Source organism: Buteo buteo, chromosome 11 (assembly GCF_964188355.1).
Source record: "Buteo buteo chromosome 11, bButBut1.hap1.1, whole genome shotgun sequence".
Lineage (NCBI taxonomy): Eukaryota > Metazoa > Chordata > Aves > Accipitriformes > Accipitridae > Buteo > Buteo buteo.
In genome coordinates this window covers 31,785,781-31,799,546 of record NC_134181.1, presented here as the reverse complement: position 1 = coordinate 31,799,546, position 13,766 = coordinate 31,785,781, and the positions used below count along the sequence as shown (strand labels likewise).

General features: G+C 43.5%; 1 long non-coding RNA gene across 1 annotated transcript; it reads left to right on the top strand.

The window, feature by feature from the left end:
• Positions 1–2,471: 2,471 nt before the first annotated feature.
• LOC142036437 (uncharacterized) lies at positions 2,472–13,040 on the top strand. Its single transcript, XR_012652152.1, has 3 exons — positions 2,472–2,607; positions 9,945–10,109; positions 12,987–13,040. It is a non-coding gene; the product is annotated as an uncharacterized LOC142036437 (long non-coding RNA).
• The last annotated feature ends 726 nt before the right edge of the window (positions 13,041–13,766 follow it).

Sequence of the window (13,766 nt, the reverse complement as noted above, 5' to 3'; positions counted from 1 at the left end):
AAAACAGCATTTCTTTGGAGGTAACAAAAATAAATGGGACTCAAAAGAAAAGCAATTTACCTAGGAAACTCTGAGAGGTCCAAACATCAGCATATCTCAACTTTCTTGGGATTTTTTATTTTTATTCTGCATTTTCTAAATGGCATGGATTCAGTCTCTGTAGATGGGCCGTGACGGTGCACATCTGGTTTTATGGTTAAGGAAATAGCTGACTGAATCAATACACTCAGCACAGCTGACTGGAGTAAATAAAAGAGGATTTGAAGGAAGCCTTGTTTTCCCCTGGAATGGATGAGTCCACCTTCAGTGCTGTTGCAATTGCCTTGGAGTCACTGGAATGACACGAGGGGGGAAGAGCAGTCAGTGTATTTCTTCATGAACCGAGCTTGCTTGTTCTCTGTCCATTGTAACTTTGGTTTTGTGAGAACATAGCTCCTAAAAAGCGGCAACCTTTTTCTGCCTGACTCATCACAGTCAGGAACAGAGAAAGCTGGCAGGCTGGGCCCTCTGCAGAAAAATGGGACTGACCCATTGGGTGAATCATTTCTATCACTGGACTCTACAGTCGCACCTAATGATTCCGCGTGGAGCAATTGTCAAACATGTGCTTCTTTGTTCTCACAAGCCCAGCAGAAAGGATGGGGGAAATGGTAGGAGAAAGCTGTGTGTCCAAAAGGGTAGCAGTGGGAGGTGTTGGGGGTTCGAACCTGGCGGCAAATCCTACCTCAGTGTAAATGAACTGCAAAACTCCTGTGGAGCCCTGGGGTTTTGGAGGTCACAGGCTCGTGTTTCTCTGCTCCAACCTTTTGGGCACAATACAACTGTAAAAATTCGCCGTGGGGACATGTGAAAAAAGGTTCCAATCACCTTTTGCAGCAATGGGGCAGCCAGAGAGTGGCACCTGAAGAGTTTGTGGGAATGCATGATGGATCTGACCTGCCAGGATGATCCCCCTGGGTGGGCAAAAGGCTACAAACACCAGTTTACTGCTCTATGTGTTTGCCAGGTGTGTATGAGATTCCCACAGAGCAACTGGCTGGCTGTAACCATTCCAGCAACCTATCTTTAAGCTGATAATTGAAGGTAAGACACAGACCTTTAAAAATACCTTATTTGTATTTGTTGTCTTTGTTCTCCTTGTTCAGACTATACAGAGTCTTTCAGGCCCCTGTTTTCTTTCAAAGCCTGTATCAACCACAGCTGTGAAGTTATTGTCCTAGGAGTGGTTTTTCCCAGGCAGTGGGAAAGTTATTTTCTTAGGCACCTCATTGTCACTTCATATTCTTGGGAACTACTTAAGAGAGGGATCTGTTAGCTTTATGACAAATCCCTTTATTTACATGGAGGGATAGCAGTTCTCGGTTTATCCCACTAAAACATTTCAGGAACAGCCGGCAAATATAAATGCTGGTGCAAGGTTCGCTCCAAGCCATCCCCAGAGCTGTTTCTCTCCCAGCGTTCACTGCTGCAGCCTGGATCACTTTCTACAGATGCAACCTGCACCCTGAGTTTTATTTTGTGTTCTTGCTGCAGCCAGGTCACTGTCACTGTAAAACCCAAGCAAAGAAAAGGCAGGTGGATTTTTTTTCCCAATGCCTAGGGGTTGTTGGTGCTCTGTGGCCTGAAACCAGCACAGCTGGGCCTCATTTAGCTAATTTGACCTCTCCAGAGAAGCCTCTTAATAGTCTCTCATGGCCAATTGTAGTGCAAAGCTGTAGGTGCTCTCCACACCCAGAGAGGAACAGGACTTCCTTGCATATAATTACACTCCACTTATGAAGAGCACATGAAGAAATACAGGCACAAGTTGGTTTGGACATGCAATGTCTCTAGTTTCTGCCACAAATAGCTTTTGGCTTACACTTCATTTAAAGTTTGTGTCACCTGAAAGCAGCCCAGCAAAGAAAGTGTTACCTGAGGTGCTGGAGGCAGCTGTGCTCCACCCCAAGGGCTCATGTCCTGCAGGTGTGTCAGTGGGAGTTGGGTTCCTGTGTGGAAGGTACTTGGCTATGTGTTGTTTGTTTAAAAACTTGCGTTTGAAGGGGAGTCTCTCCTTAGGTGTTGCTTTTAAGGCCTAGGTTCAATAGCTGAAGTGCTTCTGAGTGTTTAGGGGGTGACAGAGACTATCAGGAGGTGCAGCAGAAGAGGAGCTGGTGCCCTGCGGCTGGCTCTGGTAAGAGTCCTACTGGAACCTGTGTTTCTTGGTACTAATCAGGCTGGCCTGCCTTCTCTCAGCTTCACCAATCCTAAAGACTGGACTTAACCAGACTCTCTCTCTGCGCTGTGAGAGGGTCAAATTGTGTTATTAAATGGCATTAAAATGGATCTAACAATTTAAAAAAGAAAAGATGAGCCTGAGCAATGGGTTGCTGGTCCTTCTGAAGGATTGTATGCAAATGTGCAGTTTGTGTGGTGTCTGAGAAAACGTAAGACTGAGTTGATGTCATTTATTAATACCTTTTTCTCCCATAGAAGATACTTAGCTCTGGGAAGATGCATGAAGGAAATGTCTGACAGGTTTACATGACAGAGAGCAGTGCTTGCTTGTAAGTGAATTTAGCAAAGAAAGAGTGATGGGTGTCCTCATCATGGCTGGTCCTGAAGAAGGTTAGTCTCTATCTGCTTCCTATGGCCTATTTGCTACCGAGTTTGCTCTCTGCATCTCTACTTGGAGCATGTGGCCTAGCATTAAGAGAATGTATCTGCTGTTAATGGAAATCATGTCTCTGGGTGACTACTAAGGAGGGACAAGGAACTCTTCCAAACTCCACTAGTATTTCAGTGCGTGATCTGGAGCAAAAGAGGCTGCCTCTCCGCACTTCGATTGATTACTCTTGAATAAAGTGGACTCTTAATGCTTGCCCACAGGGGTGTTAAAAAATGTAAAAAGTATTCATAAATTAAAATGCTTGAATGAAAGGCTCTGGTATGTGTAATCATAGAGTATCACATTAAGTAGGAAGGCAAACTGTCAGGGGAGTTCCTGGTGTTACACGGAGCCTAGCTTGTCTCACTTAAATCGGTTTAATAAGCTCTGCTAGAATTGAAGAAGGGTTGCATTTAAATGTATTTATTTGAATTTACATAAGCATACATCAAAGAGAAAATAATCCAGGCTCTTGGTTACTTCAGTCTAGTTTTTGATAGTTAATACTTCATCCCTTCCAGCATATTATAAATTTCCTTTTCATGGTCTCAGAAGAACATAAGGAAATGAGTGAAAGGAGCTGAGCTTGTTACTCTCTGTGACTGTCTGGAGGTTCAAGGTAGAGCTTTGTCTGTGTTTCATTGGTTTTTCCACGTTCATGTTATGTCTGACACTCCAGTACCCTTAGAAAGACAAAGGACAAAGCCTAACAGAACAGTGATATATTACTTGGCCTTACCTTTCAGGACTAAGCAGTGACCTTGATGAAGGTAAACTGCCACATTGGGAATAGGTGATCATTCAGTGGTCAGTGCAGGGCTGACCAACCATCTTGCCCCTTTGAGCTGCATTTTATGCTCTTGGTATGAATGAGAGCAGAAGACATGTGCTATGTATTCAAGGAGCTGGGAGTTACTAATGAGCAGGAGATGATGTGGGCTTCCTAGTGTCCCAGGGAAGCTGGGTGCCAAAGTGACCCTAGAGCACAGGTGTCTGTATGATCACCATCCCCAACAGCAGGAGGTTCAGTCCAGCAGCCCTGTCCTGGCTGGACTTAGACTGCTGGTGAGTGGTGTGTAGCTAAGACTTGCATGTTGGCCTGCCTTAATTAGGGCATTTCCCTCAGAAGGGAATATATGGGTGTCTCTCGCTGGGAAATGACTGGAGGCCAATAATTTAATCTTCCTGTGTCTCATTCTCCCAGCTAATAAAATTGGGCTGCTCATCCTGCTCCCCTCTACTTACACAAAACTTTAGCCCTCCTGACAGCAAGCATTATGGTCCAAGAATCAACCCTTAACACAGCCAACTTGTACGTCTTGGGTGTCATAGTCTCATCTGAAAAGCCAAGAAGAGCCCTTGGTAATCACAGTCGGAACTTAAAGGCCAGTCTGTGGTCAGAAATAAGAGCGTGTTTTGTTAATACAAGCTGCAGCCATCTCTGCCAGCTGTTTCCACACTTTAGCAAGTGTTTCCTACTCAAATAGAGAAAATGGTTGATGGGAACTGAACCAGATACAGCCGTTCTAGCTAACAGTGAAGAGTTACGCCCACAGAGAAGTTGAAAAAGACACTAGATGTCTCCGATGCAGTATGTACCAAACTGCCAGATGTTTAGGATCCCTTAAGTCATCTAACAGGCCTTTTCAAGGCGATGTTACTCTTGAGTATCATGGCTCACCTGAAAAAGCATTAAAGTGAGCTAATTTTAGCTTTGAATTATGAGATTTTTCTCCAACAGAAGGTGTCCCTGAGGACATGAGGGTAGATTTTTATTTCCAAAACGTTGCTTTTGTATATTTTTAACGGATCATCTGGATGAAGTTCTAATGGCTGGTTAAGACTGTCTGATTTATAGCAACAGCTGTTCACCTTTGTAGATGGGGAGATTCTTGGAGATACAAAACACATTTATGAACTTGATATTCCACACCAAGGGTCAGGTTTTCTTGCCTCGTTTTTACACAGGTGTAAATCCAGATAGGCTCCTGTGAAGTCAATGAAATTGCTTCATGAAAGGCATGGAAATCAGAGTTGCAGGAAATGGCAGATCAGTTATTTCTTTCTCCAGTAGATTGAATTTTAGAACACACAGCAATTGGTAGTGATTAGGGTTGAGAAATGTACCTAAGTAGTGGTAGGGTGTTCCTGCTGAGTGATGGAGAAAAGTGCTGATTCTTGCATGATGCCTGGGGAGCCATTTCTTCATATGGCTGTAAAAGATGGCAATTAGAGAGCCCAAAATTAGGAAGTAGAAAAATGAAAGAATAATGAGAGGGGAGATACCTTGGGTGTCCTATTGTAGCTCTTTAATATTTTAATCCCTGTATTTCAAAAGGTAGTAGGGTTCCTTCTGCCAAACCTTCCTGCAAAAATGTCTTTAATTTTCAGTATTGAAGTCTGGAAAAATAGTTGACCACTCTAAGTTTAAAAAAAAAAAAAAAAAAAAAAAAAAAACCACAACATTTTCAGACAGTTGTATCAGCATATTTTTTTCATCTTCAGAGTTATTATTTTATTTACATTTTGGAAAAAAAAAAAAGCTTCAGAATTCTCCGTGACATTTTCTTGTGTTGGTTGAGCAAATACTTTTTTTGCTTTAAAAATAATAAATGTTTTACAAAAAGAAAAGAAGTTAAGTGCCTCCAGATCCTACACAAGCTCCAACCCAAGCTTATCTTTGGGGACTTGCTTATGCTTTCTTTAGAAAAAGTGTTGCTGGAGCAGTAGTATCCAAATGAACAATCAAGGCCATATAACTTTATTGTTACCAAATCTGCTGTATTTCACACATTCACACTCTCTTTACTTCCAGCTATTCAATCCACCTCTATGTTTTCCGTAAAATACTCTTAGAGCTGAGCTGTTGATGCCAGCTCTGATCTAAAATGCTGTGATGATTAAGTGTCCTCCATACTCCACTAAATGGAATAAATAAAATTATTAATTCAGTATGCAGTTGTCTGGCTTACTACACTGATATTTAATATTTAATATAATGTAATGGAGCTTTATTTCCAGCTACTGGATGCCTTCCCTTAATTTGCCTCTTCAGTCATCAGGCGGCAATAGCTTTGCGTAAAATATTGTTCCACCTGAAGTGCAGAGAGGAAATTCCCCACTAAAACTGTGGCAGAGATTAGACATGAGCAACTGTTTTGGCTTCCCAGGGGAGGCTCACGGGGCTCCAGACCGTGTTAGGGCTACAGATGTGGACCATGTTGATGTCGTGTCATAACTGTGGTAGCCCAGGCTTGCTCCTGAGTGCATGTAAAGTTTTGTGGCTCATTTGGCTTATGGTGGCCACATGGTCCAGAGTTTCTTGAAAAACAAGGACAGAAAGTGCCTGAACTCTGTTAACATAAACTCCCACAGGATCTGCTAGAGGTAATGCTGTTGCTTTGGATGGATATTTGTCTGGCACAGTTATAATATACAATCGAAAAGTGGAGTTAAATCAGAGACCTGGGATTCTTCCCAAATGAAAATCAATGGAATGAATTCACCCTGATGTCTTTTAAGCAGTCTGGATACAAAGCAAATTGTTCAGAGCTGGCTACTGTGTGCCAAAACCTGCAGCTTTATTAATCTGAAATATTCCAGCATAAGAAAAGGCAATTCAGGATTATTCCCTGCTTTGTCTAGTTTAGATCTTTAACTCCTGAGGACAGGGGCTGCCTTGCAATGCCTGACACTGGGGCCTTAATGTTGATACAACCCACTCAGTGCAGTGATAATGAAATGAGCTCTTTGCAGTAGTTTTATCTTGTTCTGTAGGCCTGGGCAATAGGCAGTCGTCTTGTGTAAGGTTTCAGAGATTTGGCGTACAAAGCACCTGATGATGGAGTTTTATAGCCAATTTTACTGCTGGTGAGTTGCTGTTAGCAGAGAACTAATCTGAATGCATGTATATGTGGAAAACAGTTTACATCACCTGGCAAATTTATGCTCAAACTTCTCATCCAATCTGGGGCTAGAAACAGGATGATTTGTATGATCTCCCTGGCCAATCACAAGCCTTTTATTGGAAAGGTTCAAAATTCCATCTAAAAATCAGAGTGAAAGGTTTTTAAAAATGCCAGGAAGTTATTTTCAGAGTTGACCTGGATTTGCACAGAACTAGTAATGCAAAGGCAAGAAACAGCTGGAAGTGTAAGTGGGAAGAGAACAGAGAAGGCTTCTCAAGGGGATTTTTTTTTTTTTTTTTTTTAGCAGGAGAGGAATGAGAGACTGTTGCTTCAAATATCTGATGAACAAAGAAGGAAAGCGTGAACCTGGGAGCTGGCAAGACAGCCAGGTCAAGTGTCTGCTGGCATTAGTAGAATCCAAACCACTGGGCCTATTGCAAAAAGGATTTTGCCACCAGTTATCCTAGGACCAGGCTGTGATGTGTGAATTCTTGTGTGTCAAAACATAACTGAACTGCTTTTCTCTGCTGGACACTCATGTCTCTGGTCTCAATGCAAATTTGTTCTTAATATGGTTCCACTGGAGCTTTATTCTTTGATAAGGTTATTTTAAATGTACTATGTAAGGTTCTTTATGCAGAGAAAGGAAATTTGAGATGTGTAGTTCTTCCATATTGCCTTATATTTGTCACAGAAGATACTAGAAAGCTGGCAGTTTGGTAGCAGGAGTCTGATCAAACCTGAACTCCTAGAAAAATCTGTAGCTTCAGTAGGATTGTTTATGGAGGATCTCTGATCAGAATACATAAGGCTACTTCAGACTAACCCTTGATTGTAATTCAGATACACAGAGAAGTTGCAAGGAAAACTTAAGTGCCACTTCCTTAAAAGGCCTTTTTCCTTTCTGCCTCGGGATTTCTAAATGTGCAATATCTTGCCCTGGGCCTACAAACTATTGGGTTACACAAATGCTTGCACTGGATGTGTTAGGAGATGGTGTTGGTGCCTTTTTTTTTTTGCTATCGTAACAAAATACATGTTCACAACCACATCCTTTCCATAAAATGAAATAGTTCTTGGAAAACTGTTATGTTTCTAGTTGTGCCAGAGACTCTGTTTTCCACTGCTGTGTCACAATATATCTTAACAGCGTCATTCTCTCAGAAGTACCTTTGTATTGCTGGTCTCTAAAACTCCAAGAAAACCTACTCTGCAGCCAGCACTAAGCGGTACAGAAATCCATCAGGATTTCAATCCAGGGCATATCTGGGAAGTGTGGGCATGACGCAGTGTTCCTTGTGCGCAGCTTGTTCCTTGTAGAAGCTATATTGAACTCTGGAAAAAATAGCATCCATCATTACTGCCAGCTTTCTACTACTCTTCTCATGTGCCCCTCTCCACTGTTGCCTGCATTTATAGCCCCAAATTGCAGCCAGGTACAGAATTGTTCCAGAAGTACAATGTGTTTGTGTATTGCTCTGGATGAGAGATGGTAGAATGGTGCTGCTATTTTCCCAAGTACTGAGAGCTTACCAGCAAGTTCTGGCTGGTTGCTGCGGCAAGGTCAAAGCATTGGCAGAGACAAACTCAAAGATGTCTTGTGCCATTTCTCAGTCAGCGTGGTTGGTTGTCTTCAAAGCATCGGCACTTCCTGCAGGATGGAAACAACAAGGTTTTGTCTAAGAAACATCCAAATGACTTTTCATTTCAGCCTTTGTGAAACCTTTTGAAGTCTTCCAGCTGAAAAACAGAAAGCTCCCCAGGCTTGAGTATGTGTATCTGTTGGTACTTCACGACTGCTGAGGGCTAAAAAGTACAAGAAAGTCCTGGGATCTGTGCTAGGAGGGTGCAATAGTAGATGAACACACAGCCGCATGTTGCTTTGAGCCCTCGCCTACTGTTTTCCAAAAGAAGCTTGATGGCAAATCTGTCCTCCCAGCCACACATGAGAAAATGCACTGCTTCATATTGCCTGTACTTCATAGTAATTACACGGTAGTTGGTCACGTTAATTCACCTTGGCCCTGGCTTTTTTTTAATGCTCCCTAGTATATATTCTTCTCAGAGGAAAAACCACCTGTTTTTCCAATCTGCTATGTCTACATTTAAGAGAGGGGAACACTGTATGAAGTCCTGCTCCTGTTCTGAATTGCCTCCTTGGATCGGGATGCCAGTTTTGCCATGTCCCAAACAGCTCATGTCTTTTATTTGTGCAGAAACTACAAGAAAGTCCCTGGAGTGACAATTTGGTGAGAGCTCTTCTACCATTAGGGTTGCATTATAAGGCATTTGTACGCTGCTTTTGTCAGCAGTCATAGTAATCTCCACCAAAAGCTGAGCAAGGGAAAATCCCAGGCTAGCTGGGCTGAAGAAGCTTTTTGTACCTGCAAGGCTAAACAGGAGGGAGGAAAGCACTGGATGAACTGGAACTGAGGCTGTGCTTTAAAGTCTTGCTCGCATAATAAAAGCTTCAGGCCTACTTGGAGGGCAGGACACTGCACCACTAGTACGTTCTGGCATGGTCCTTTTGAAGGACAGCAACAGCATATTACTTTGGGTCTCTCTCAGACTAGCTCTAGGACATGTGTGGCTCTAACTTTATGCAAGCAGCTTTTTTGAAGTTTGCTGCTTAACAGTCTCTGCATATGACAAGGCAACTACGCTGGCCCATGGCACTACTGGGTTCCTAGGCCATCTTATGAGCCACAAGAATGAAAAGCTTTGTGCCATACACTGGAGTCCAGTTGTGTCAGCCACCTATCTCAAATAACAGCAAGAACAGATGACATTCCAGTGGAAACTTCTTTACAAGGAAATACTTCAGATTCCAGATGTTTGGGATTTTTCTGCATATTTGTAAAGTTAAAATGTTCCTTTAGGACTTGGTCAGCATAACTATCAGCACTAGCTTTTTGCTTTTAAACCGTATTTGAATTTTTGTGAATGCTGTGTAACTTGTGTGCTAGTTGGTTATTCTCTACATTAGACCCCAGAAGCCCTTGCCAGTGATGGGAGAAACTGAACTTGTAACAAGTCAATATGTTGGTAGCAGTTTAAGTGATTTGTGTACTACTATTAACCAAGCAACAGAGCCAGTATTTCTCTTCCCCCTGCCCTCCATTTGGATCATAGCTTATAACAGTGAAAAATTTGACTGTTTTGTCCCTGAGCTGCCTGGGAAAAAGAGTTTGTGTTTATGTTTGCTAATTGGGAAAAGGTATTTTATGTGGCTCCCTGCACTTGCTGTCCTTGTGACATGGATTACTCCTCTCTAGATTTGAGAGCATCCTCTGAGCAGTGAGTCATAACACACATGAGACTTCCTTGGGGAGTCAGATTCAGACAGCCTTATCCAGAGCATCAGCTGTGCCTTTCTTCTCTTTCCACAGACTAAGCAAAGGCCCAAGGGGGCATCCTGCCTCTCTGCAAGGATGGAGCTTTGCCTTCTAAGATCAGCTACCTAAAGACATATCTGGTTTTCAATCTACTTGGAGGAGAAAAATCTCATTTCTTTCTGCAGACTCTGCCCCATTTCTGCCTCAAAACCATCACTGGTACTCCACTGCATGACCTAAAGCTTTACTGTCCGTTTCAGGAATACTGCTTTGTCTCCTTTGCCTGTCTAAGATACTAACATCCAACTTCTACACTTGGTTGCTTTGGTAGGTGCTGTGAATCTGGCCTGGTGGTCTTTCAAATGGTGCATAGTGCGGAGTCTGAGGGGCTGGAGAAATTTGAACAGCATCAAAACTTGGATACCCTTTCTCTTGGTTTAGCACATTTGCTGGTGTACAGCAGCCAGACATGATTTCTCCCTGCACCCAGACCCAAAGCATTAGCACAAACATGTCAGTAAATCTCGTTCCTTGCACTGCATTTCAACATTGTTCTTAATGCTATGGAAAACATGCCCTGCATGTGTCCAGAAGGGAATGGTTCAGGCCTGATCACACATTCAGCCCTTGGCTCTGCTCATTTGTGCTGGCTCCTGCATGCGCTGATGGGCTAGTTAAGCTGCCTGGTTCCCACTTCCCTAGTGCCCTTCTCTTGGGCTGGGGGGACAGTAGGATCAGGAGAGACTAGTTCCTTTGTTGGGGGGCTAGAGTGCAAAATGAAAAGCCCTCAACCCCCCAAATAGCAGTACTGTATTCAGGAAGACATCTGTCTCCAGAGAGGCTGGTGTGCTCTCTTTATCCACCCTCTGACATGATCCTATATCCAGGCACTTCAGAAGAAAAAAGAAACAAAACTGAAAGCTGCTATTTTTAAACTCTGCCTTTGGCTCTTTTTGCAGCACTCTGCTTTCCTCCCTGTGATTCAAACAGTGTTCTTTTGAGAACTAGGCACCAGGGCCCTGTGGTTTCCTGGTACTTGGAACATAAAATCTCCTAATTCTTCTCTCACAGCAAGCTTCAGAGGCTGGGGAGTGATTGATATTTTCTATCGCTTCATTAATAGTCACGGCACAGTAGTTTCCTAATCTGTTTTTGCACTGCTTTTTATTCTGAATAATTTGTCTTCCAAATTTTCTCAGCCCTCCGTGTCACACAAAGCGAACGCTGTTTGCTCCCCTCCTGCCTTTTAAGCAGTGGGTTGAGACCTTCAGGAGCTGGTGAGGCAGAGCTGTCTGAGAGCTGGGAAGCTGGGGGACCTGCCTCAAGGAGCTTCCTCATGTTTATTTTAACAAGCTTGGCAAACATACCGAGGGTATGTCCCAGAGTGATCTATTGCTGGGGTAAATTGGGAGTAACTACTGGAAGGGCAAGTCTCCTCCTGTTGCCCTGCTGGCTGATACTGGCAGCCATAGTGTAAGTGTTACAATGCTGTCTGTGAGTGCAGAAGATAAAAGATAAGCCATCCCCCAGAGATCCTGCAATCTGTGCAGGTAGAGGGGTAAAGAAGTGAAGGTAAAAGGTACTTGAGTCTCTGATACCACTACAGCAGGCGTCAATCACTGGTAGAGACCACCTCTACCTACCCCCTGTACGGTGCTGCCCTAGCCCAGCCCCACTGCTAAATTAGGGATGCTGACTGTGTGTGGAGGTGATGGGTGGGTATGGAAGATGCCTAGATCCTGAGGTAAGAGTGGGGCATTAAAGTCTAGTTCATTTCTCTGGAAGGAAGGTCTGTTGAGAGAACTGATGATGGCCATGCTCAGAGCTACTCAGCAATTTGGAGCACATAACAGACCTCTCTGCACCACTGCTTCAGGCCCTGCTGTTTGTTCTCTTTGGTTCATGTGATCTTTAAGCAGCATTTTCCACTCTCGCCTGTAAAATGAATTTGTCTCAGCTGGTAACCCACAATGATAATTCCCCTCCAGGCTGAGGACTGTATCTTACTTGCATATGTACCAAGTGGATAGCACTCAATATGTGTATGTGTGCATTTCATACAGATAAATAGTGTATCACAACAACTGCAGCCCTCTCAGAGTGGAGGGTATGTGGGGCTGTGGGTTGGTGGTCTGCAGTGGCCCAACTAAAGTGAAATCAAAATGCTGGTGCCTTCTTGGGAAAGGAGAACTTCAGCATTTTTTCCTGAGAGCCTCTGCTCACTGCCATCCCTCACTGTGCAGTGAGAAAGCTTGTGCCACAGTCCATTTTCCAGGCTTCATGTCCACCCTTGGGTCTCCCCTTCTCCAAATCAGACCCACTTCAGAGTCCTCTGTGACTAAGACAACCTGCCTGTCCCATGGAGGTCAAGAAGATTAATCTACTTGGCAACCAGTGTGAAGAATCTGTAGTGCCTCAACTGTTTCTCCATGCCCCTTATGCATCTCTGCTTATTGATTCTAGTCCAGGGAATTACAACTTTAAAACCTGGATATTAGACCTATTTCTGGTGGCAAATGAGGTGCTCAGGGCACAGGAATTAAGCAAATCCCTGGCAGAGAAACAGGGCCAGGGAAAATCTGGGATGTCTCCTGCTGACCGTGTCCTTCACCACCATGTCTTCAGGGATAAAGCTATCCCAGATAAAGGCAGAAAATGCAGTGGGACCCATTTGCCAAGAGGCCTGGGCATCAGCACACGAGATGGGGGGGGGGGAACAGGGACAAGGGCTAGCTGTTGTGAGCCAACTCCTCGCTACTGCACTGTTCAAACTATGTCTCCTCATTGCCTTGTAAACACCTGGAACCTTTACCTGTAAATGAGCTGGCTTTCCCAGGTTAAACAACTTGCTGTGCAGCTGGGACTCTCTGGCATGTCTGCAATAATCCTGAATTCACTGTAAATTGCTTTTTCATTCAACTGAACTTGGAAAAAGGCAGGCAGGCTGTAGTCTAAACACCCCAAGAGTCTGTATTTGCTTTGTTCCTTATGTGTTCCAGCACATGCTGCTCCCCTGTGATTTAAAACAATGTGTCTTTGTGCTTATCTTCTGGATTTGGCAAGGCAGTTTTTACCTCTTAGTTTTTGTCTCAACAGGAGAAATTGCTGTCTAACTGATCCTTTGTGGACTTCCGACCAAAACCATCCAGTGCAACATATGGTAAGTCATTCAACATTTTATAAACTCAGACCCTCAACTATAGCTATTTATGGGTGGAAACTGGCATATCAATAGTTTCTTTTTGGTTACAAGGGTAATGAATTCTGGCTTATGTTATTATGACATCTCAGTTTGGGTTTCTCCAGCCCTTCCTTAGATTATAATGCTTTTGACTTTACATTTGTTGCTTCTGGTGCCTGCCACAGCAGCTTAGCAGTGTGGTGTGTCAGCAAGGGAAGAACCTCAGCCATACTCTCCTTGCTCCAAAAAACACAGGCCCTTATTACTTATGTTCAAGGAGAAGGTTTGTGCTCTGATGTTACACGTGGCAACAGTGTGTGAGGATGTGGCTTTGGATGAATCTATCTGTTACTGCACTGAGGTATCCATTCTTAGTCCTGTAATCTTCTGAAGAAAAAAGGGGTGAAAGTAGATAAATGAAGATGACTTATGGGATGACTTTGTTTAAGTTCTCTTGACTATAGCTATCAGCAGTTGACTGATGCCTGCATGGGAGAATAGTTGGGACTTATTGCAACTTCAGCAAGTGTGAGGGATACACTGTACAGTGGTGGAGAGAAACTGCTGGCAATCTCCATGCTAGTGCAGAGAGCAGGACTGGTTTTGCTACACCAGCATATTTCTATCATTGCAGTTATGCAGCTTTCAGCCCATGATGTTGCTCTGTGCTAGGTTGTTGTACCATCACTTAAGGG